General features: G+C 45.2%; 1 non-coding gene and 1 pseudogene across 1 annotated transcript; one reads left to right on the top strand and one right to left on the bottom strand.

Moving 5' to 3' along the window:
- The window catches only part of LOC118239382, a 9,430-nt pseudogene extending 7,364 nt beyond the window's left edge, over positions 1-2,066 (top strand).
- On the bottom strand, positions 1,118-1,189 carry Trnaa-ugc. Its single transcript has one exon. It is a non-coding gene; the product is annotated as a tRNA-Ala (tRNA).
- Positions 2,067-26,313: the final 24,247 nt, after the last annotated feature.

The following is a 26,313-nucleotide window of genomic DNA, read 5'->3' as shown; positions in this document are numbered from 1 at the left end:
ATCTCTGAGGTGATTCTTGTGTACTCGTAGGGGTGTAAGATGGGAGAAGAGAGTAGTGCAATTGGTATGTAATATAAGATTATTTTAATTGAAATAAAAATTAATTTAAAAATGAAACCATTACTGAAAGACCTGGGGAGGAGGAATGCTTAAAATTTAAAATAGCCTGTTCTTCTAAATGCATGGATGGGAACTGAAAAGATATAAGTCTATGAGGACGAAAGTTAGACAAAAATATACCGTAAATAATTCCCATGAAACACAGTTAAAGCTCAAAACATCAGTCAAAAACAGAAATTGAGAAATGCGAAAGATGTAGGTGAGCAGTTCAAGGGGACATTGATAGGTTTGGTTATATTTATAAGACATTCAATACAAATTTTAATGCCATATGCAGAGAGTGTCAGGACAGGGATTCTGAGGCGAGATCAGGGTCACCGGGGAGGGTGGGACCCACAAAAAAGGAAATTAAAATCACAAACTGGTGACAAGCACACAGTGTCCCACACCTGTAATCCCTTCACAGGGCAACTGAGGCAAGAGATTCATTGAGAGTTCACAGACAGGGTAGGACACAATGAAACGTTGTCTCAAAACCAAACTACCTCACAAACTACTAAGGAGGAGCAATAATCCTCTAACCAACTGCATATTACAGAGTCATCTCAGGGTAATCACTGATTAGTCTTTAGACTTTCCTGCTTTATGTCCCTCAGATCCTGTGCGGAGCAATCTGATCCCTTTTCAGGGAGCAGCAAGCTGGGATCAGAGAGAGCTCACTCTACTGTCTATCTCCCTGCTGCTCCCTCCCCCAGAACACTCCTCCTATGGCTCCAGCACAGCCAGGTCCAGACAGCACAGCACATGCAGGAGGCAGAATGGTCCCCACTCTCTCTCCTTCTGCAGACACCTGGTCGCAAATCTAGAAGGGAGAGTCGTCACAGTAAAAGAGGAACATCTTAGTCAGGTGACAGATGAGCAATTTCATCCACTAATTAGCTATGGAAACTTGACCTCACAACAGGAAGTTAAAGTCTCACAAAGTTTGTACGAATGGTTCCTGAAAGGGAACAGTTAAAAAGAGAATAGATCCTGAAAGCAAACAGTTAAAAAGTAATGGAGACGCCGGGAGTCGAACCCGGGACCTCCTGCGTGCAAAGCAGGAACTCTACCACTGAGCTACATCCCCCACATGGCTCAAAAGGGGGATGAGACCGTATATGAGGGTACAGAGACTGATCCAGCATTTGTATGGCCTGAAAGGAACTGCATCAGGTCTTTTAAGTATATTTCATGTCTTCCCATTGAGTGTTTTAATAAAAATTTTATGGCATTTCTAGGAAGAGAAAACAATCTATTGTCATTTAAATAATAATAATAATCATCATCATAATCATAATAAACTTTTTATTCTTCAAAACAAGGCAGGCTAACAATGAATAATACTTGCAATTACTCAGGCCGATCCACTTGAATTCAAATAAAGTTGTGGTATATGTTCAATTTGACAGTATCTAATGGCCTCAGTGAAAACGGCCTGGACACAGATGGACAAAAGCAGGTCACCTATTACCAAGACTTCAATGAAGCGGTGACCTTCAGAAGCCCCTCCTCATGCCTGTCGACCGTAGATGTCTACCTGGATGGACACCCTATCAACACTGTACAGGGCAATGGAGAGGTCATCTCTACCCCATGGCCAGCACACCATATACAGCTGCAGCAGCTGCGACTTCCATGATCCACACCAACGTGCAGGTCATCGGGGTCACATCCATCTGCCCCTGGCTCTCATTCTGTCAGATGGAGATCCCCGCAGTGGTCTAGCTGAAGACTATGGTGTCACACTGCACGGCTGTCTTTTGATGGACAGAAGATACAGGAAATGTGCCATGGAGACAGCATCAGCATCACAACCTCCTGATACCAGCTGTCCTCTTTCTGTGTTTGCACTCCGTGAAGGTCTGTATTGAGAACCTGGCCCAGTGTCTGCACAGAATGTTCCAAAGAAGCAAGCTCACTTCCCAGAGGATGAGCATGAGGACCAGGAGGATGAAGACAGCTAGGTCTAACTTCCCAGCCTCCAACTTGAGCCCTCAAGCCAGTGGGTGCCTTCCTTATCTTGCTCTCCCCGTGGTCTTCTGTCTCAGCTGGCCTTGTCTAACCCCATGGCTGTTCACGTATCTGTGTCCTGCCTGCCTCGTGGGAGAGCTTGGGACTGCCTTCTGAAGAACACATCAGTCTTTATTGTTTTTAAACATTCTGCATTTCTAGAGAATCAAAATAAGAAATGGGCTGGGTGTCCTACATTTCTCTCATAGGCCCCCTGATATCCCAGATCAGGAAATAACCATAAATCAGTCTGTTGATATTCTGAGGGGGTCAAAATTGATTGATGTACCACTTGATAAAGAAATAAATGTTTCAGTCAGAAATCATCCATTAGATGAACTGCTTTTCCTAAGAGACGGTAGGTACCTTGTGCCCTGAGTCTCTTGGGTTCACCTGGCAGCTTTGCTATGGGTTAGAAAGGCATGTGATGGGTAGGTGCCTCTGAGTCTGGCCCAAGGCCTCTGACTCCTTCAAGAGAAGACAGTGGCAACACCTTGCACAATCATCTGACAACATCACATTCCCCCTGTAGCAGGGAAGCAGCTCCTGAGACAATTTAAATCCTGTGTACACTCTTTAGAGGTTCTTTTAAACTTTCTGAAGTCATTGTGTACATATTTGAGTGTACATGCTTTGTGCAGATTTAGAGGGCACTGCCATGTTTTCAGTGTTTACAATGTGTCCAGCCCAATGCACAGTCCAGGACAGGGCTCTGTGCTTCCAGTCATCCTTAAGCAGCAGCTAGAAATTAACTGAGGCCACCTCACTATTATCATCATGGTTTGCTCCTGTCCTTCTGCTTCCACTAGAGTCTTAGGCTTGCATACGAGAAGCGGCCATATAGATCCTTGTGTAAAGACATGTATGTAACATATATAGCATACATGGTTGCTCCAAAGGATTGTGGATCCTTTGTGGACTCAGTGGTCAGCCAACTCACCTCATTTAGGTGTCTGCTTTCAGTTTTGTCTTCACCTCTCATGGCAGGAGTAGGAAGGAAGGACTGCCCAGTCTTTGACTGGCTTCCAGGGTGAAGTCATAGTTCTGTCTCATGCTGCTCAAAAAGGATGGCCGGCAGCGCAAGGTGAGACCACGCTGAGCTTTCTTTTGCTGTTAAAGTCAGAACCTACTGGGCCCTTTTTGACTAAAGCAAGCCCCTATGGAGCGCTATGTGATCTAACTTTTGTGCTGTTTGCTGTGGTTTCTTGTCCCCATGAACTGTGCTGTACATATGGGATGTGATCACAGAGGCCTCTGCTGTGATCCAGAGGAGAGCATGATCTGGAGCAGGGTTCACAATCTAACAAGCAAGTGTTGACAAGTCTAGAAGCAAGCTGCTACAAGGCTGTTGTAAAACACATAGTGTTTTCATGTAAAGTCTTAATGTTTCATATTAATATCTTACAATTTATTAGATCTTAATGAAATCCTCATTACTATTTTCAGATTGTTTCAATAAATAAACTTGTTCAAGACAAGAAAATAACACGATCCTGAGAGATAAGAGGAAAGCACAACAAAATAAATTAGAATATGACAAAACACAACTATCAAATAGAAGTTGGAAATGTAAACCAATAGGAGGAAAAGAGTCCACAAAAAAACCCAAAACTCAGAGACGCACTTATTCACAATATCAGCGGTTCCACAAAATAGAAATAAAAAGTACTCCCAATATACTAAAGCCACAATACATACATAGAAGACCTGGTGCAGACTCATGCAAGCCCAGTGTTTGCTGCTTCAATCTCTGTGAGCTTTTCTCCTTTGATTTACAGTGACTACCACTCCACATGGAAATCAATCTACCTCTCCTTCCAGAGATACCAGTCTTGGGCATGTTCCACAAGGACGCTTCAGCTACCAAAATGACACTTTCTCAATCATGTTCATTCTTGTTGGACTCACAATACCCAGAAATTCAAAACTACCTAGATGTGCTTTGACTGAAGAATGGCTAAAGAAAACATATTGCACTTATACAACAATATATTACTCCACTATTTAAAAAATGACGCCATGAAATTTTCATGCAAATGGATGGGCAAAACAAAATCATCGTGAGTGTGGTTACACAGACTCAGAATGATCATTATGATATGAATATGCTTGTATGTGGATATTATAGGTTAAAACCAGGATACTTAACCCTCAGCCTCTACTCCCAGAGTGATTAGTTATAGCAGAATAGACTATGATTAAATAAGTGTCTCCCTGATAGCCAGAAATATTTGAGATTTTATGGGTGGACTGGAGGGGGCTAGAACAGCAGCATAGGGTTGGGATGCAGAAGGAAATGGGTTTGAGAGAGGGAATTCAGGGAGACAAAGGTATTATTGTGGGGCATTTGAGGGCTGGTATAGAAATCTAGTGCAGTGAAATTTTTGCTAAATATAAGAACACAATCCTGAGGATGTCTGCAAATAATGGGAGGAGACAGATTACCACTGTCAATCTCTTGTCATCAAACAAAACTTCCATTACCAGGACTGGTTTACATAAAATTGAAATGTTGGCCAAGGGGACCCATGGAAATACCCAAACACTTCAGACAGATGTCAAGATAATAGGTTGATCTGCATATACTGACAGCAAGGGCCCATAGCTGAGAGATACTCACACAACTCATTGGATGTGGACAGGTCAGGCTGGTGCCTACATACAACCATCATTAGTACATCACAGTGTCTTTAGTATAGGAAGGTACTGTTCAGGCTTCCAAAAGAGAAATACAACTCTCAACCATGCCAAAGTCCATTGATCTACTGCTTACAAAATATGCTAGGGCCATTGAAGCACAAAGCTTATGGGAATAACCACCCAATGTCTGGTTTGAGTTAAGACCACTCTAACACATGGAACCCCTACCTGATACTGCTTTCCTGACCACAAACCAGACACTAGAAAACCCTGAGACCTAGTGTTAAAGGAAACATTGCTGTTTTTCTCCAGTAGTGAAAAAATAAATCCTAATGGTGTTCTGGTATAGTCATCAGATTTCAGTCCTCCTCAGAGAAGTGTCATCCTGGAGCAACTAGAAACAATTACAGCAGCCACAGGGTAGATACGTGAGAGATAGAAACAGACAGAGAACCAAAAATAGAGAAACAGAGAGAGGGAGACAGTCAGACAGACAGACAGACAGACAGACAGACAGACAGACTTTGGAACACCAAGATCTTACAGGGATCTCTCTATGATGTTTCCATCAAAACACTTCTCTCAGTGATCATAGAAGCCTAAAAGGCACAGGTAGAAAACATGTAAGGACAATAGGAGATGGAGGCCACCAGGAAAACGAGGACTCTAGATTAATTGAAGAAAGCTTATATGCAGTCATAGCGACTGAAGCAGCAGGCACATAGCCTGCATGATGGCTCTACACCTGGTCCTCTGTGTCCATAGCAAAGCTTTCACCTTAGCATCTTCATGGAAATCCAGACTGTGTGAACCAGGGGTCTCTGATTCTATTGCCTTCTCTCCTGCTCTCCATTCATTCTGTTGGCTCCCTTGTCCACCCTGTATCCATTTTTTTCTTAGTCCAATTAATTTTTCGATGTGTTGTTGCATCTGCTAGAAGCCTGTTCTTTTCTAATGAGAATCACAAATGGGGAGGGACTGGATGACATGGGAGTAGGAAGGAACTGGGGGTAGTAAAGATAGAGGAAACTGTAATCAGGATATATTGTACAGGAAAAGAAAGGATTTTCAATATGAGGGGTACAGAAGAAATGCCCTGAGGGTAGCTATTTTGTGTGACACTTCAATCACAACCATGTTGTGCAACTGTTCCTGCACAGGGGAAACGCCTCTTGAGACGTAGACCTCCCTTGTCTCCATACATTTCACTCAAAGCTAAATGCCTTCCTTAGAAGGGAAGCAATTGAGAAGCATAACTAAGATGGAGTAGATGGGACCACAATAGACATTACTCAGCATTTGGAAATAATGTATCTCCCTTCAGGAATTTGTGAATTGTAGTAGTGAGCTTATAAACCTACCATCAGTACATAGCATGGATGTATGATAGGACTGTGGAACACCGCTACAGAGAGATGCCCAAGATGCGCAATCCGTCTGTGGGAGAAACTGCAAGATTTTTCTCCAAAGCCTTCACTAAATAGACAAGGAACATTAAATAGCAAAACAACAACAATAAAAAAATCCCAAGAAAACTACAAAAAAAAAAAAACATTTAACCCAGATTGGTGGCTCGTGCCTAATATTCCTGCACTGATCAAATGCAGAAAGGTGTATCAGATCCATGAGAAAACAGTAAGGAGAGGAATATATTGATTGTTTTCCTTATATTGCACAATAGATATACAAACATACCGGAATATTACGAACAAAATAAAGTAATAATTCCCAATTTAGCAATACTCTCTGGATGTGGGAAGTGCTTCTGTGTGTGTGTTTGTCTTATTGGGTGATTAATAAAGTACTATTTTCAAATGAGGCAGCAAGTTAGGCTGTACTAGGAGTCAAGGAGGATTCTGAGAAATGTAGTAAAGAAGTAGTGATTCAGGCAGGAAGTGACATAGCAGGGAGACTCATATATAAGCAGGGGCAAGAAGGATGTCAGCCCTTCTCACTTCCTCCTGGTCTCTGCTCTGGAGTAGCTATGTAATCTGCCTGCAAGCAAGGGCACCAGTGGAAGGCTTCCTCTACAAGATAAGTCTTATAAAATATATAGCTTTATGATAATTAAGACTGAGCTAGCAGATGAGAAATCCTAGTCATTGGCCAAGCAGCATTTGTGCCTAATATGAGTCTCTGTTTGTTACTTGGGAACTTAACGTGGCAGTGGGCAGAACTTGGTTGGCCTGGCAGCAAGTCCCCAGGTGGCAGCAGGGTCGGCTAGTTTGGATTAAATCCTTATTGTTACAGAATGGTGTCACTGAGTGGGCTAACCCCACGTCCGTAGTTCCACAGAAGAAGAGGGAAACCAGCCACCACAAGTTGCCAGGTGCAGCAAGCCACTTTCCAGAGAGTAGTCAAACAGTGGCAATGCCCAGACAGCTGGAGGTAGTGTTTCAAACTTCCATGTAAACTTCACAAAAGCAGAAAAAGGTATTTTTAGCAGCAAAAGGTCAGAGGCAAGCACGACTTCTTGGTAGCAGCATTTTCTCGGATGGTCTCTGTTTTGCTAGAGACAAGCAGAGACTTGCTTCCTTTAAAAGAGTTTTCCTGACTCATCTCATGCAGAAAAAAACTGCAGATCTCCCATTTAAGAGGCCGGCTAGCTCAGTTGGTAGAGTAGGAGGCTTTTGTTGTTGGTTTGCGCCCCACGCAGCTGACAGTGGCAGTGACCACAACTCCAAGCCGGCAGAATGCTCCTTAGAAGACATCAGCTAAGAAAGCTGCCACTTTAATTTTGGCAGTGTTGTTTGACAGTTAAAAGATTAGGTGGCCTGAAAAAGGTAAAAATTTACAGTAAAGACAGATTCAGATGAAGAAAAACCTCTAAATGTTTACACTGTGTTTAAAAATATATGTAGGCTTGTGAGAGAAAAAGAGGAAGAAAAAAATTAGCGTAGCTGGTAAATGGTGGCACACGCCTTTAATCCCAGCATTCGGGAGGCAGAGGCAAACAGATCTCTGGGACTCCAAGGCCAGCCTGGTGTACAGACTGAATTCAAGTACAGCCAAGGTTTCACAGAGAAAACCTATCTCTTAAAAGGAAAAAAATAAAAGTAAAAGAAATAGAGTCATAAAAAGCCAAGTGAAGATGGAAAATATACAGAGACTGGAAGATGGAAAATATACAGAGACTGGTACTATATGCTATATTGTTCTCTTTATATTGTTTGCTTGCCAAGGAAAGAGCAAAAGCTTCTACAGTACATTGGATTATCAATTCTACTAAATTGATCCAACTTACACATTTTAACAATGCTTTGACTTCAAAATTTAAGTCTAAGGATAGGCTACTTGGGAAAAGATTTCTTGCTTGTGTTTCCACAGAAAATGGAAAACTATGGATTCCTCCCAGACTAATATGGTTTGATCAAGCGAGACCCACTGAATCAGTGGCCCAACGGATCCTACATCTAAAAGATCTGAGACCATGCAGCGCTTCAGACCACAAAAACAAGGACTTGATGAGATTTCTATGTTTTATTATGATCCCCATGATATGGAAATTGCCACGAACCAGCAGGAAGCAGTTTGGAATGAATGACTCCCAAATTCCCAAATATGGTTCATAAATGTTTGTTTTCATTTAAATGGGGTTGGTTATAAATGGTAATGATCACAGTCAATCTCTTTTTAAAGAAAAAAAAGGCGAATAGGATATAGGAATGAATACTTTGCATTAGTATGACTGTTAATACATATCTTTTACAATGTAGTACATAATGAAATACAGATTATATAGTCACCTGTAATAGTCAGAACTTATAATTAGGTTATTTAGGTTTTCTAGATATACAGAGATGTATTTGGGATGGACAGGTATTCTTCAAATCTTTGAATGACCCACCGAATACATGGCATTTAAATGGTTTAGGGTTTTTCTTGATAGTGAGACACAACTGTTCTTGGCACACCAATTATTCACAAAGGAGGATGGGCATTGAAGAACCTGGTTATGGAGTTTGCCTTCAATATGGCAAGATTAGCCATTTGGGCAAGAAACTGCTCTTGCCTGGACTGTTTGTTGCTACATAAACTGGACATGCAGGACCCACAAGAAAGTGAGTGCTAAACTTACTAAACAAGACGTACTAAAGGATTCCTGCTGAAATGGAGAAGAGTGCCAGACACACTGTGGCCTATGGGCTGAAGATGGATGCACCAATGTTACATAGGAACTTTGGGTGACTGTCCAGGTAGTGTGATGTCTCTGTCAATTCTAGAGTATATATATTATCCTTCTGTGGTATTTGATGGAGTTGAAGACAGATAGTTATGGTTGCGGTTTTCTTCAGTTATTATAAAAGATAAATTACTCTGCGTTTTGTTTAGACAGAAAAGAGGAGATGATGGGGGTAGTGCTTCTTTGTATGTGCTTGCCTTATCGGGTGATAATGTACAGTTTGGCCAATGAGGTAATAAGTTAGGCAGTACTAGGAGTTAGGGAGGATTCTGGGAAATGTAGTAAAGAAGTGGTGATTCAGACAGGAAGTGACATAGCAGGGAGACTCATATATAATCAAGGGCATGAAGCAAGTCAGCCCTTCTCTCTTCTTCCTGGTCTCTGTTCGGAAGTTGTCATGTGATCTGCCAGCAACAGAGGGCACCAGTAGAAGGCATCTTCATAAGATAAGTCTTATGATTATGGTGTTAGCTACTATGCGATGACATCAGTCCTTTGACTGGTAGACTATTAAGATTATGTTTTAATGTTATATGTTCTGATTTTTTTAAAACAAATATGTTAGGATGTCACATCCGACTTCATGTGTCAGGGACCAGATGAGAGGTAATTCCAACACAGACCGACCAAGGAGTGGCTACCCATGTGCTAAGGCGAGCACAAACTGTAATTATCCTCTTGGGCTCCAATATTCATTTGTCTCCACATCAATTGAGTTCTATCCATCAATCCATCAGTCTCTGCAGTCCCAACATCTGTCTAGGAATTCCTGTTCCACAGACACAACACTTCTTCCTCTCACTATCCTAGCTCCCTGATACCCATTACAGTGTTAACAGAGAGGTCAAGAGGTGAACTCACATCTTGCAACAGATTCATCTCTAACCACACTCGGGCTGCTGAAAGATACTAAATATGTTCTTTCAGTGTGGTTCCTGTGTGGATGGCCTATGGACTTGTCTCTGGGGCATTCCTCTCAATTGACTGTCAATGACCTCTGAACTCTGATTTCGAAATGAGGGCAAATTGAATCACGGGTCAAATATAGTCTCTATTCATACAGTAATCCATGCCTTCCACCAAATACATCTTTCATGAGTACCATGGACATTTGGTTCATGACAGTTCACAGAAAATTTAATAGCTATTTCACAGAAAAAAATAATTAGGAATTGAATTTTAAAAAATAAAACTTAACGAATGCTCCTGCCATATAAATCTGTAGTATCTGTAGTTGAATCACGTCAAAACATTGCTGACTTGAAGACAACCTACATAAATGAAGGACATATAATGTTCATGTGCCAAACATCTAATTATTGATAAGATGATTATTGATTCAAAACTGATCAACAGAAATAACAGAAAGCAATATGATTACCCTATTTGAATTGGGTGGGAAAATCTAATCTTTGTAAATCAATGTATTGAATTGGGGATCTTAGAAACATAAATATAGAGAAGAGCATTGCCTGATAGGAGTTCTGCATATGAAACTACATTAGGTGTGCCAACCTGCTATAGGAATCCAAGCAGGGAAGTAAAGACACATATCAACACTCCAGGGTTATACCCACACATTTACAGACCACTGCCTCTTTTGAGACAACATCTTTCTATGTATTCCATGCTGCCATCAAACTTGTGTGTAGTCTAGGCTGAGAAGGACTGACAATACTCCCCCTGCAGCCTCTTTGGCACTGGGATTATTGATATATGTACCATCTCTGGATTCCTGGAGAAGTGATAGTTGACAAATATGCGAAGACTATTTGTTGTAGAAAGGATGTTCTTTAAGCAAACAATGCTGAGGAAAGTGTATATCCATAACCCACTAATATAAAGTAGACCTACTCATATCATGTGCAAACACAATCAAAAACTGACAAAAAAAGAGACCATGATGGCCTGGAGCTGGAGTTCCAGGCAGCTGTGAACCTCCTAACATGCTAGATGTGAACGAAACTTGGGTCCCATGCAAGAAAATTGTTCTCTTATCTGCTCAGCCATTTTTCCAGCCTTGAGTAAAAGAATGTAAAAGGAGGAATTTCATGTTGAACAACTGACCAAATCTGTCCTATTGTATGTACGTTTAGGCCTAAAGGAAATAATCTTTCTTTACATTGGCATGTGAAATTAAAGAAAGAGGTTGGACATAATTAGATCCTTCAAATCATATTTTTGTTTCCCTTCTGGAACTTTAGTCTAAACTACTAGATAAATATTGAATTATTTCAAATGAATATTTCTAGGTAAGTAAAATATGAAAAAATGCATTTAAAGTCAATATGCTTCAAAGATTATTAGGTGGAAAGATAGTTTTGTGAATCATGTATAGTTACAAATCACAGAATGAACACTTGGCTTTCTTTTTTAAACTGTATTTTCTTTTTTTATTGGAAAGGAAATTATTTTACATATCAATCCCAAGTCCCAATCTGACCCCTCATACCCTGCCCCTAACTCCCAACTAACACCCTACCTATCCCAAAACTTTTCTGCTCTCCAGGGAATGGGAGGCCTTCCATAGTGGGTCTTCAATGTCTGTCATATTCTTTGGCTAAGCCAACTCCCTTGTATCTAGGCTCAGGGAGTATTGCTCCATATGGGATGGGCTCCTAAAGTCCATTCCTATGCTAGGGATAAGTACTGATCCACTACAGTAGGCCGCATAGATTTCCAAGGTGTGCTCACTGACACCCACATTCCGGGGGTCTGGATCAGTCCCATGCTGGTTTCCCAGCTATCAGTTTGGGGACCAAGAGCTCCCCCTTGTTCATGACAGCTGTTTCTGTGGGTTTCACCAGTCTGGAATGGACTAGCTCGTCAGTCTTCCTCTGCAACTGGATTTCAGCTCATTTCAAGGTTAACTGTGGGTGTCTCCTTCTACTTCCACCAACTGCTGGATGAAGGCTATAATATGTCATATGTATTAGTCATCAATCTCATTATCAAATGGGGGCATTTAAGGGAAGCCACTCCTCTGTTGCTAAGTTTGTTATTTGGTGTCAAATTTTAGCTCTCAAGACATTTCCCTAGTGCCTGAATTCTTTTTAAACCCATAATTTCTCCCTCTATTATATTATCTCTTGCTCTTTTCTGTTCTTTCCCCAACTCAAGTTCCTGCCCCATCCTTTCTTTGTTATACCTCTTTATCTTCCCTTTTCATTCTCCAAAATACCTCTCCCCTTACACCATACTCCCAATTTGCTCAGGAGGTCTTGTCCCTTTCCCCTTCTCCAGGGCACCATGTATGTCTATGTTAGGTACTCCTTGATTACCAGCCAATAAGGAAGCAAGAAGTGCAAGCTGGCAATCCTTCAAGCTATGTCTAAAATCGACATAAGATTGAGTATATATCATGACTGTCTTTTTGGGACTGGGTTACCTCGCTAAGAATGGTTTCTTCTGTTTCCATCCATTAGACTAACACTTGGCTTTCTAGGGTAATGCTGTCATATAGGGTAACATGCTGATTTCAAAACTAAATAAACACTTGTAAGGCTTACCTCTCAAACAAAGAATATAAACTGAAGCCTGTAATTGTCCAAGAGAACACACAGAAGAAAATCCATGTCATTGTGCCTAGGTGAAAATTTGACAGAAAAGACATATAATATAAACCATAACTGGCACAGAAAAAAAATCTCCTGGAATCCAAAACAAATACCCCAACTATGTATCTAAGCAAGCAGGATATTGGTGGCTCACGGCTTAGTAATAGCACTCTGGACCCAGAGGCTGCCTGATCTCCACGAGTTCGAGACCTGCTAAGCACTGAGCCAAACATAATCCAGTTGGAAAGAGGAATCAGCAGCAATGCAATGCCTGACCTTACAAAGTCAGTCCTCCTAGGCCCCCAGCCAGTCACCTGGGGAGCCAGAATAAGACTGTCCAGGCCCCCTGAACACAGCTGTCAGTTGGGGGCCTGGGCAGTCTTTTCCTGCCTCTGGAAGTACAACCAGAAGTTTTGTCCTGTGGAGGCAGGAAACAATCTCAGTCTACACACACGGGGGAGGACACTCTCTCAGTCTACACACACTGGGGAGGACACTCTCTCAGTCTACACACACGGGGGAGGACACTCTCTCAGTCTACACACACGGGGGAGGACTCTCTCTCAGTAAACACACACAGGGAAGACACTCTCTCAGTCTACACACAGGGGGGAGGACACTCTCTCAGTCTACACACACGGGGGGAGGACACTCTCTCAGTAAACACACACAGGGAAGACACTCTCTCAGTCTACACACACCGGGGAGGAAACTCTCTCAGTCAACACATGGGGGAGGACACTCTCTCAGTCTAGACACACCGGGGAGGAAACTCTCTCAGTCAACACACACGGGGGAGGACACTCTCTCAGTCAACACACACGGGGGAGGACACTCTCTCATTCTACACACTCGTGGGAGGACTCTCTCTCACTCTACACACAAGGAGGAGGACACTATCTCAGTCTACACACACGGGGGGAGGACACTCTCTCAGTCTACACACTCGTGGGAGGACTCTCTCTCAGTCTACACACACGGAGGAGGACACTCTCTCAGTCTACACACACGGGGGGAGGACACTCTCTCAGTCTACACACACGGGGGAGGACACTCTCTCAGTCTACACACACGGGGGAGGACTCTCTCTCAGTAAACACACACAGGGAAGCCACTCTCTCAGTCTACACACAGGGGGGAGGACACTCTCTCAGTAAACACACACAGGGAAGACACTCTCTCAGTCTAGACACACCAGGGAGGAAACTCTCTCAGTCAACACATGGGGGAGGACACTCTCTCAGTCTACACACACGGGGGAGGACACTCTCTCAGTCTACACACTCGGGGGAGGACTCTCTCTCAGTCTACACACACGGGGGAGGACACTCTCTCAGTCTACACACACGGGGGAGGACACTCTCTCAGTCTACACACACGGGGGAGGACACTCTCTCAGTCTACACACACGGGGGAGGACACTCTCTCAGTCTACACACACGGGGGAGGACACTCTCTCAGTCTACACACACGGGGGAGGACACTCTCTCAGTCTACACACACAGGTGAGGATACTCTCTCAGTCTACACACACGGGGGGAGGACACTCTCTCAGTCTACACACACGGGGGAGGACACTCTCTCAGTCTACACACACGGGGGAGGACACTCTCTCAGTCTACACACACGGGGGAGGACTCTCTCTCAGTAAACACACACAGGGAAGACACTCTCTCAGTCTACACACAGGGGGGAGGACACTCTCTCAGTCTACACACACGGGGGAGGACACTCTCTCAGTAAACACACACAGGGAAGACACTCTCTCAGTCTAGACACACCGGGGAGGAAACTCTCTCAGTCAACACATGGGGGAGGATACTCTCTCAGTCTAGACACACCGGGGGGGGGAGGAAACTCTCTCAGTCAACACACACGGGGGAGGACACTCTCTCAGTCTACACACACGGGGGAGGACACTCTCTCAGTCTACACACACGGGGGAGGACACTCTCTCAGTCTACACACACGGGGGAGGACTCTCTCTCAGTAAACACACACAGGGAAGACACTCTCTCAGTCTACACACAGGGGGGAGGACACTCTCTCAGTCTACACACACGGGGGAGGACACTCTCTCAGTAAACACACACAGGGAAGACACTCTCTCAGTCTAGACACACCAGGGAGGAAACTCTCTCAGTCAACACATGGGGGAGGATACTCTCTCAGTCTAGACACACCGGGGAGGAAACTCTCTCAGTAAACACACACAGGGAAGACACTCTCTCAGTCTAGACACACCAGGGAGGAAACTCTCTCAGTCAACACATGGGGGAGGATACTCTCTCAGTCTAGACACACCGGGGAGGAAACTCTCTCAGTCAACACACACGGGGGAGGACACTCTCTCAGTCTACACACTCGGGGGAGGACTCTCTCTCAGTCTACACACACAGGGGAGGACACTCTCTCAGTCTACACACACGGGGGAGGACACTCTCTCAGTAAACACACACAGGGAAGACACTCTCTCAGTCTAGACACACTGGGAAGAAACTCTCTCATTCAACACATGGGGGAGGATACTCTCTCAGTCTAGACACACCAGGGAGGAAACTCTCTCAGTCTAGACACACCGGGGAGGAAACTCTCTCAGTCAACACATGGGGGAGGACACTCTCTCAGTCTAGACACACCGGGGAGGACACTCTCTCAGTCTAGACACACACGGGGGAGGACACTCTCTCATTCTACACACTCGTGGGAGGACTCTCTCTCACTCTACACACACGGAGGAGGACACTATCTCAGTCTACACACACGGGGGGAGGACACTCTCTCAGTCTACACACACGGGGGGAGGACACTCTCTCAGTAAACACACACAGGGAAGACACTCTCTCAGTCTACACACACCGGGGAGGAAACTCTCTCAGTCAACACATGGGGGAGGACACTCTCTCAGTCTAGACACACCGGGGAGGACACTCTCTCAGTCTAGACACACCGGGGAGGACACTCTCTCAGTCAACACACACGGGGGAGGACACTCTCTCATTCTACACACTCGTGGGAGGACTCTCTCTCACTCTACACACAAGGAGGAGGACACTATCTCAGTCTACACACACGGGGGGAGGACACTCTCTCAGTCTACACACTCGTGGGAGGACTCTCTCTCAGTCTACACACACGGAGGAGGACACTCTCTCAGTCTACACACACGGGGGGAGGACACTCTCTCAGTCTACACACACGGGGGAGGACACTCTCTCAGTCTACACACACGGGGGAGGACTCTCTCTCAGTAAACACACACAGGGAAGCCACTCTCTCAGTCTACACACAGGGGGGAGGACACTCTCTCAGTAAACACACACAGGGAAGACACTCTCTCAGTCTAGACACACCAGGGAGGAAACTCTCTCAGTCAACACATGGGGGAGGACACTCTCTCAGTCTACACACACGGGGGAGGACACTCTCTCAGTCTACACACTCGGGGGAGGACTCTCTCTCAGTCTACACACACGGGGGAGGACACTCTCTCAGTCTACACACACGGGGGAGGACACTCTCTCAGTCTACACACACGGGGGAGGACACTCTCTCAGTCTACACACACGGGGGAGGACACTCTCTCAGTCTACACACACGGGGGAGGACACTCTCTCAGTCTACACACACGGGGGAGGACACTCTCTCAGTCTACACACACAGGTGAGGATACTCTCTCAGTCTACACACACGGGGGGAGGACACTCTCTCAGTCTACACACACGGGGGAGGACACTCTCTCAGTCTACACACACGGGGGAGGACACTCTCTCAGTCTACACACACGGGGGAGGACTCTCTCTCAGTAAACACACACAGGGAAGACACTCACTCAGTCTACACACAGGGGGGAGGACACTCTCTCAGTCTACACACACGGGGGAGGACACTCTCTCAGTAAACACACACAGGGAAGACACTCTCTCAGTCTAGACACACCGGGGAGGAAACTCTCTCAGTCAACACATGGGGGAGGATACTCTCTCAGTCTAGACACACCGGGGGGAGGAAACTCTCTCAGTCAACACACACGGGGGAGGACACTCTCTCAGTCTACACACACGGGGGAGGACACTCTCTCAGTCTACACACACGGGGGAGGACACTCTCTCAGTCTACACACACGGGGGAGGACTCTCTCTCAGTAAACACACACAGGGAAGACACTCTCTCAGTCTACACACAGGGGGGAGGACACTCTCTCAGTCTACACACACGGGGGAGGACACTCTCTCAGTAAACACACACAGGGAAGACACTCTCTCAGTCTAGACACACCAGGGAGGAAACTCTCTCAGTCAACACATGGGGGAGGATACTCTCTCAGTCTAGACACACCGGGGAGGAAACTCTCTCAGTAAACACACACAGGGAAGACACTCTCTCAGTCTAGACACACCAGGGAGGAAACTCTCTCAGTCAACACATGGGGGAGGATACTCTCTCAGTCTAGACACACCGGGGAGGAAACTCTCTCAGTCAACACACACGGGGGAGGACACTCTCTCAGTCTACACACTCGGGGGAGGACTCTCTCTCAGTCTACACACACAGGGGAGGACACTCTCTCAGTCTACACACACGGGGGAGGACACTCTCTCAGTAAACACACACAGGGAAGACACTCTCTCAGTCTAGACACACTGGGAAGAAACTCTCTCATTCAACACATGGGGGAGGATACTCTCTCAGTCTAGACACACCAGGGAGGAAACTCTCTCAGTCTAGACACACCGGGGAGGAAACTCTCTCAGTCAACACATGGGGGAGGACACTCTCTCAGTCTAGACACACCGGGGAGGACACTCTCTCAGTCTAGACACACACGGGGGAGGACACTCTCTCATTCTACACACTCGTGGGAGGACTCTCTCTCACTCTACACACACGGAGGAGGACACTATCTCAGTCTACACACACGGGGGGAGGACACTCTCTCAGTCTACACACACGGGGGGAGGACACTCTCTCAGTAAACACACACAGGGAAGACACTCTCTCAGTCTACACACACCGGGGAGGAAACTCTCTCAGTCAACACATGGGGGAGGACACTCTCTCAGTCTAGACACACCGGGGAGGACACTCTCTCAGTCTAGACACACCGGGGAGGAAACTCTCTCAGTCAACACACACGGGGGAGGACACTCTCTCATTCTACACACTCGTGGGAGGACTCTCTCTCACTCTACACACACGGAGGAGGACACTATCTCAGTCTACACACACGGGGGGAGGACTCTCTCTCAGTCTACACACATGGAGGAGGACACTCTCTCAGTCTACACACACGGGGGGAGGACACTCTCTCAGTCTACACACACGGGGGAGGACACTCTCTCAGTCTACACACACGGGGGAGGACTCTCTCTCAGTAAACACACACAGGGAAGCCACTCTCTCAGTCTACACACAGGGGGGAGGACACTCTCTCAGTCTACACACACCGGGGAGGACACTCTCTCAGTAAACACACACAGGGAAGACACTCTCTCAGTCTAGACACACCAGGGAGGAAACTCTCTCAGTCAACACATGGGGGAGGATACTCTCTCAGTCTACACACACGGGGGAGGACACTCTCTCAGTCTACACACACGGGGGAGGACACTCTCTCAGTCTACACACTCGGGGGAGGACTCTCTCTCAGTCTACACACACGGGGGAGGACACTCTCTCAGTCTACACACACGGGGGGAGGACACTCTCTCAGTCTACACACACGGGGGAGGACACTCTCTCAGTCTACACACACGGGGGAGGACACTCTCTCAGTCTACACACACGGGGGAGGACACTCTCTCAGTCTACACACACGGGGGAGGACACTCTCTCAGTCTACACACACAGGTGAGGATACTCTCTCAGTCTACACACACGGGGGGAGGACACTCTCTCAGTCTACACACACGGGGGAGGACACTCTCTCAGTCTACACACACGGGGGAGGACACTCTCTCAGTCTACACACACGGGGGAGGACTCTCTCTCAGTAAACACACACAGGGAAGACACTCTCTCAGTCTACACACAGGGGGGAGGACACTCTCTCAGTCTACACACACGGGGGAGGACACTCTCTCAGTAAACACACACAGGGAAGACACTCTCTCAGTCTAGACACACCGGGGAGGAAACTCTCTCAGTCAACACATGGGGGAGGATACTCTCTCAGTCTAGACACACCGGGGGGAGGAAACTCTCTCAGTCAACACACACGGGGGAGGACACTCTCTCAGTCTACACACACGGGGGGAGGACACTCTCTCAGTCTACACACACGGGGGAGGACACTCTCTCAGTCTACACACACGGGGGAGGACTCTCTCTCAGTAAACACACACAGGGAAGACACTCTCTCAGTCTACACGCAGGGGGGAGGACACTCTCTCAGTCTACACACACGGGGGAGGACTCTCTCTCAGTAAACACACACAGGGAAGACACTCTCTCAGTCTACACGCAGGGGGGAGGACACTCTCTCAGTCTAGACACACCGGGGAGGAAACTCTCTCAGTAAACACACACAGGGAAGACACTCTCTCAGTCTAGACACACCAGGGAGGAAACTCTCTCAGTCAACACATGGGGGAGGATACTCTCTCAGTCTAGACACACCGGGGAGGAAACTCTCTCAGTCAACACACACGGGGGAGGACACTCTCTCAGTCTACACACTCGGGGGAGGACTCTCTCTCAGTCTACACACACAGGGGAGGACACTCTCTCAGTCTACACACACGGGGGAGGACACTCTCTCAGTAAACACACACAGGGAAGACACTCTCTCAGTCTAGACACACTGGGAAGAAACTCTCTCAGTCAACACATGGGGGAGGATACTCTCTCAGTCTAGACACACCAGGGAGGAAACTCTCTCAGTCAACACACACGGGGGAGGATACTCTCTCAGTCTACACACTCCAGGGAGGACTCTCTCTCAGTCTACACACAAGGGGGAGGACACTCTCTCAGTCTACACACACCAGGGAGGGACGAGGGATTGGTCCTGAACCTAATGATGTGACAGACTTTGATGATGACACCTTACTGGAGGCCTAATGCTCTTTCAGGAGTTGATGAGAGGGGGAGAATGTCGTGGGGGAGGGTTGTGTAGAGAATGGGAGCAGAGGGTAGTGCGATTTGTATGTAATCTAAGATTCCTTTTAATTCAAATGAAAACTACTTAAAAAATTTTAGTATAACTGAATGCCCTGGGAAAGAGGGATACTTAAAATTTAAAATAGTCTGTGCTTCTAAATGCAAGGATGAGAACTGAAAAGATACAATTCCATGAGGTGGAAAGTTACACAAACTTATACCATGAATAATTCCCACGAAAAACATACAGAAGTTCCCAAATTCACTCAACAACAGAAATTGAGAAATGCGAAAGATGTAGGTTTGCAGTTCAAGGGGACATTGATAGGTTTGGTTCTATTTATAAGACATTCAATAGAAATTTTAATGCCTTATGCAGAGAGCGTCAGGACAGGGACACTGAGGAGAGATCAAAGTCACCAGGGAAGGTGGGACCCACAAAAAAGTAAATTAAAATCACAAACTGGTGACAAGCACACAGTGTCCCACACCTGTAATCCCTTCACAGGGCAACTGCGTCAGGAGATTCATTGAGAGTTCCCAGCCAGGGTAGGACACAATGAAACGTTGTCTCAAAACCAAACTAACTCACAAACTATTAAGGAGGAACAATAATCCTCTAACCAACTGCATATTAAAGAGGCATCTGAGGGTAATCACTGATTAGTCTTTAGACTTTCCTGCTTTATGTTCCTCAGATCCTGTGCGGGAGCAATCTGATCCCTTTTCAAGGAGCAGCATGCTGGGATCAGAGAGAGCTCACTCTACTGTCTATCTCCTTCCTGCTCCCTCCCCCAGAACACTACTCCTATGGCTCCAGCACAGCCAGGTCCAGACAGCACAGCACATGCAGAAGGCAGAATGGTCCCTACTCTCTCTCCTTCTGCAGAAACCTGGCCACAAATCTCGAAGGGAGAATGAACCTAGTTGGGTGTGGGAATCTCTGTGGGATTCAGGTAGTCACCCCCGGCAACCCAGAAGCTCACTCAGTACAAACAGCGAGAATTCTCCTTTCCAGGACATCGCTTGGGTAGCCATTGAAAACAGTCGCCATAATGATCCCAGGTTTCTATGACAACCACAAATGCTTCCTGTGTTCAGTAACCAGCAATGGCTCCGCCCAGCTCTTCCACCCTTTCACTACAAGAACTCTTCACTCTTGTTATCCCTGTAGAAATCATACCCACTGGAGAACCTGTCACTAGCAGGAAATCAGAGCTTAGTTTCTTTGTGATAAGAAAGCATATCCCTATGGGCATGACCACATTCTCCTCACCTCACAGTTGTCAGGTGACCGTTAAGCCATTTCATCCACTAAGAAGCTATGCAAATATCAGCTCATAACAAGAAGTTAAAATCTGACACATTTTGAGCAAATAGATCCTGAAATGGAACAATTAAAAAGAGAATAGATACTGAAAGCAAACAGTTAAAAAGGTTGGGGGATGCCGGGAATCAAACCCGGGGACTCCTGCATGCAAAGCAGGAGCCCTACTGATGAGCTACAAGCCTATTCAGAATACGCAAGGGTTTAGAGCATATATGAAGTGTGGGACAATGATCCAGAACTTGTAGGGCCTGTAAGGAACTGCATGGATTCTTTTGAGTATACTATATGGCTAATACAACCATTGAGTGTATTAATAATACTTTTATGACATTTCTTGGATGAGAAAACAATATATTGCCATTCAAAGAATAATAATAATAATAATAATTATCATGATAAACTTTTTATTCTTCCAAACAAGGCAAACTGACAATAAATAGTACTTGCAATTTTTCATGCCTATCCACTTGAATTCAAAACCAGGTTTTGGTATAATTTCAACTTAACAGAATCATAATGGCCGCAGTGAAAATGGCCTGGACACAGCGGGCCGAAAGCAGGTCATGTAATACCAATTCTTAGTTAAATGGTGTTCCTTAGAGGCACCTCCTCATGCACGTTTAACGTTGATGTTTACCTGGATGGACACCCTATCAACACTGTACAGGGCAATGGAGAGGTCATCTCCACCCCCATGGCCAGCACACCATATACAGCTGTAGCAGCTTGAACTTCATGATCCACACCAACGTGCATGTCATAGGGTTACACCCATCTGGCCAGCACACCATATACAGCTGTAGCAGCTGGGACTTCCATGATCCACACCAATGTGCAAGCCATCGGGGTTACACCCATCTGCCCCTGGCTCTCATTCTGTCAGATGGAGATCCCCGCAGTGGTCTAGCTGAAGACTATGCTGTCACACTGCACGGGTGTCTTTTGATGGACAGAAGGGACAGGAAATGTGCCATGGAGACAGCATCAGCATCACAATCTCCTGAAACCAGCTGTGCTCTTTCTGAGTTTGCACCATGTGAGGGACTGTATCGAGAACCTGACCCAGTGTCTGCACTGGAATGTTCCAAAGAAGTAAGCTCACTTCCCAGAGGATGAGGATGAGGACTAGGAGGATGAAGACAGCTAGGTCTCACTTCCCAGCCTCCAACCTGAGCACTTAAGCCCTTGGGGGCCTTCCATAGCTTACTCTACCCATGGCCTTCTGGCTCAGCTGGCCTTGTCCAAACACATGGCTGTTCCGGCCTGGGTTGGGTGTCCAACATCTCTCTCATGGGCCCCCTGAGATCCCAGGTCAGGAATTCCCTTATATAATTCTGTTGAAATTTTGTGGGCTCAAAATGGATTGATGTACCATTTGATAATAATTAAAATTTTGGTCAGAAATCATCCTTTAGATGCAGTGTTTTCCCCCAAAGCTGCTAGGTACATTTCCCCCTGCATCTGTTGGTGTCATGTGGCAGATTTGCTATGGGTTAGCCAGGCATGTGATTGATAGCGGTCTCTGAGTCTGGCCCAATATTTAGGACTCCTTTCATAGAAGACAGTGGCAACACCTTGCACAGGTATCTGACAACACCACATTCCTCCTGAAACAGGGAAGCAGCACCAGAGACAATTTAAATCCTGTGTAAACTCTTTATCGGTTCTTTTAAACTTTCTGAACTCATTGTGTACATATTTGAGTGTACATCGTTTGTGAAGATTTACAGGGCACTGCCCTTTTTTCAGTGTTTATAATGTGTGCAGCCCAATGCACGATCCAGGACAGGGCTCTGTGCTTCCAATCTTCCTGAAACAGTGGATAGAAATTATCTGAGGTCACCTCACTATTATCATCAGGGTTGTGGGCCTCTCCTTTTGTTTCCAAAAGAATCTTAAGCTTGCATCTGAGCAGCAACCATATACATCCTTGTGGGAAGACATGTATGTAACATAAATAGTTATATGGTTGCCCCAAGGATTGTGGCACCTTTGTGGACTCAGTGTTCAGCCCACTCACCTCATTTAGGTATCTGCTTTTGGTTTTGTCTTCACCTCTCATGGTAGGAGTATGAAGGGAGGACTGCCCAGTCTTCGATTGGCTTCCAGGGTGAAGTCACCCTTCTGTCTCATGCTGCTCAAAAAGGTAGCAGGCAGTTCTAGGGGAGATCATGCTGAGCTTTCTTCTGCTGTTAAAGTCAGAACATACTGGGCCCTTGTTGACTAATGTCAGCCCCTATGATGCCCTATGTGGCCTGACTTCCATGCTGTTGGCTGTCGTAGCTTGTCCCTAGACTGTGCTGTTCATATGTGATTGTGAGCACAGAGGTCTCAGCTGTGATACAGAGGAAGGAAGGGTCTGGAGCATGGTTCCCTATCTAACAAGCAAGTGTTGACAAGTCTAGAAGCAAGCTGCTACAATATGACCCAGAACACATTGAATTTTCATGTAAATTCTTAATGTTTCACATTAATATTTAAAATTCATTAGTTCTTAATGAAGGCCTAATTACTATTTTCAGATTCTTGCAATAAATGAACTTGTTTATAAAGAAGAAAATAACATGATCCTGAGAGATAAGAGGAAAACACAACAAAAGAAATTAGAATATGACAAACCACAACTATCAAATAGAAGTTGGAAATGTAAACCAATAGGAGCAAAAGAGTCCAAAAACACATCCAAAACTCAGAGACCCACCTGTTGACACAATCAGAGGTTCAACAAAATACAAATAAAAAGTACTCCCAATATACTAAAGGCATGATACATACATAGAAGTCCTGGCACATACTCTTGCTTTCCCAGTGTTTACTGCTTCAGTCTATTCTCCATTGATTTAGAGTGACTGTCAATCCATATTGGAATCAATCTACCTCTCCTTCCAGAGATACCAGTCTTGGGCATGTTCCACAAGGTCCCTTCAGCTACCAAAATGACACTTGCAAAATGTGCATTCTTGTTGGACTCACAAAACCCATACATTCAAAACTACCTAGATGTGCCTCGACAGAGACTGACAGACCACAAGAGAGACAGACAGACAGAAAGACATTGGAACAAAAAGATATCAAATGGATGTCTCTATGATGTTTCCATCAAATAACTTCTCTGAGTGATCATAGAACTCTGAAAGGCACAGGTAGAAAACTTGTAAGTGCCATAGGGGATGGTGCCCCCTGGAGAACACAGACTCTAAATTAATTGAACAAAGCTCATATGCAGTCATAGAGACTGAAGCAGCATACGCAGATCCTGAATGACTCTGCACCAGGTCCTCTGTATACACAGCACAGCTTTCAGCTTAGCATCTTCATAGAAATCCAGACAGTGTATACCAGGGGGTCTCTGATTCTTTTGCCTTTCTGACTTCTCTTCATTCATTCTGTTAGCTCCCTGTTCCACCCTGTATGTCATAGTTTTTGTTTCGTAGTTCAATTAAATATGTGATATGTTGTTCCCACTACTGGAAGCATTTTCTTTTCCATTCAGAATCACAAATGGGGTAGGACTGGATGACATGGGAGTAGGGCAGGAACAGGGGGTAGTAAAGATAGAGGAAACTGTAATCAGGATATATTGTACAGGAAAGAAAGGATTTTCAATATGAGGGGTACAGAAGAAATGCCCTGAGGGTAGCGATTTTTGTGTCGCACTTCATCCACAACCATGTTGTGCAACTGCACAGGGGAAACGCCTCTTGAGACGTAGACCTCCCTTGTCTCCATACATTTCACTCAAAGCTAAATGCCTTCCTTGGAAGGGAAGCAATTGAGAAGCATAACTAAGATGGTTTAGATGGGACCACAATAGACATTACTCAGCATTTGGAAATAATGTATCTCCCTTCAGGAATTTGTGAATTGTAGTAGTGAGCTTATGAGACCACCATGGTTACATAGCATGGATTTATGATAGGACTGTGGAACACCGCTACAGAGAGCTGCCCAAGATGCGCAATCCGTCTCTGGGAGAAACTGCAAGGTTTTTCTCCAAAGCCTTCACTAAATATACAAGGAACAATAAATAGCAAAACAACAAAAAATAATCCCCAAAAAGAACAGGAAAAAAAAAACCAAACAAAACGAGGTTAACCCCAGATTTTATCGTGGAAGTACTTCTGTGTATGTTTATGTTATTGATTGTTGAATGAAGTTCAGTTTGGCCAATGAAACAGAAAGTTAGACAGGACTAGGAGTCAAAGAGGATTCTGGGAAATGTAGTAGCGATATGGTGATCCAGGGCAGAAGTGACATAGCAAGGAGAATCATTCAAGCAAGTAGAGACAGGAAGTATCTCCTTTCCTCTTAGCTTCCTCCAGTGGTGGGATGTGAGCCACCGGCAAGAGAGGGTGCCAGCAAAAGGCATCCTCTATAAATAAGTCTTATAAAATATATAGATTTATGATAATCAAGACAGAGCTAACAGATGTTAATCCTAGTCATTGGCCAACCAGCATTTGAACCTAATACAAGTTTCTGTGTATTAATTTGAGCCCTAACTGGGACAGGCGGCTCACATAAAGCACAAATGTGGCAATTGATCTCCGCGGCTTGTGGAGCAAAGATTTACTGAAATGCAGGTTGGTGACACATGCCTAAACTTCCTGCATTGTAGCCATTGAAATCGGTCGTCATTATGACCCCAGGTTTCCATGACAACCACAAATGCTTCCTGTGTTCAGTAACCAGCAATGGCTCCGGCCAGCCCTCCCTCTCTTTCTCTCACTACAAGAACTCTTCATCCTTGTTATCCCCCTAGAAATCAAACCCACCGGAGAAACGGCCACCAGCAGGAAAGCAGAGCTTAGATTCTTTTTTATAAGAAAGCATATCCCTTGAGGCGAGACCACGTTCTTCACCAGACTTATGCTGGTCTCTACCGATATGTCCTAATATTGTAGATGAACATTGTTGTCATGTGACAGATGAGGAAATTTATCTACTATGTAGCTATGCAAATATCAGCTCATAACAAGAAGTTAAAGACAGACACACCTTGTGCGAATAGTTACAGAATGGGAACAGTTAAAAAGTGAACAGATTCTGAAAGCGAACAGTTAAAACGCGTTGGAGATTCCGGGAATTGAAAGGGAACAGTTAAAACGCATTGGAGAATCCGGGAATTGAAAGGGAACAGTTAAAACGAGTAGGAGCTGCCAGGAATCGAACCGGGGACTTCATGCACGCAAAACAGGAGCTTTACCACTGCGCCACACACGCGAAGTCTACTACGTGGCAATTAGAGCGTATAAAAAGTGTGGACAATTCATCCAGCACTTGTAGGGCCTGAAAGTAACTGCACTTGTTCTTTTGAGTATACTTTATGGCTGCTCATTGAGTGTTGTAATATCAATTTTATAGCATTTCTTAGATGAGAAAAAATCTAT

This window comes from Cricetulus griseus, chromosome X, assembly GCF_003668045.3.
Source record: "Cricetulus griseus strain 17A/GY chromosome X, alternate assembly CriGri-PICRH-1.0, whole genome shotgun sequence".
NCBI classification, from domain to species: domain Eukaryota; kingdom Metazoa; phylum Chordata; class Mammalia; order Rodentia; family Cricetidae; genus Cricetulus; species Cricetulus griseus.
Note: the sequence above shows the minus strand (reverse complement) of the source record. Positions and strands in the feature narration are given on the sequence as shown.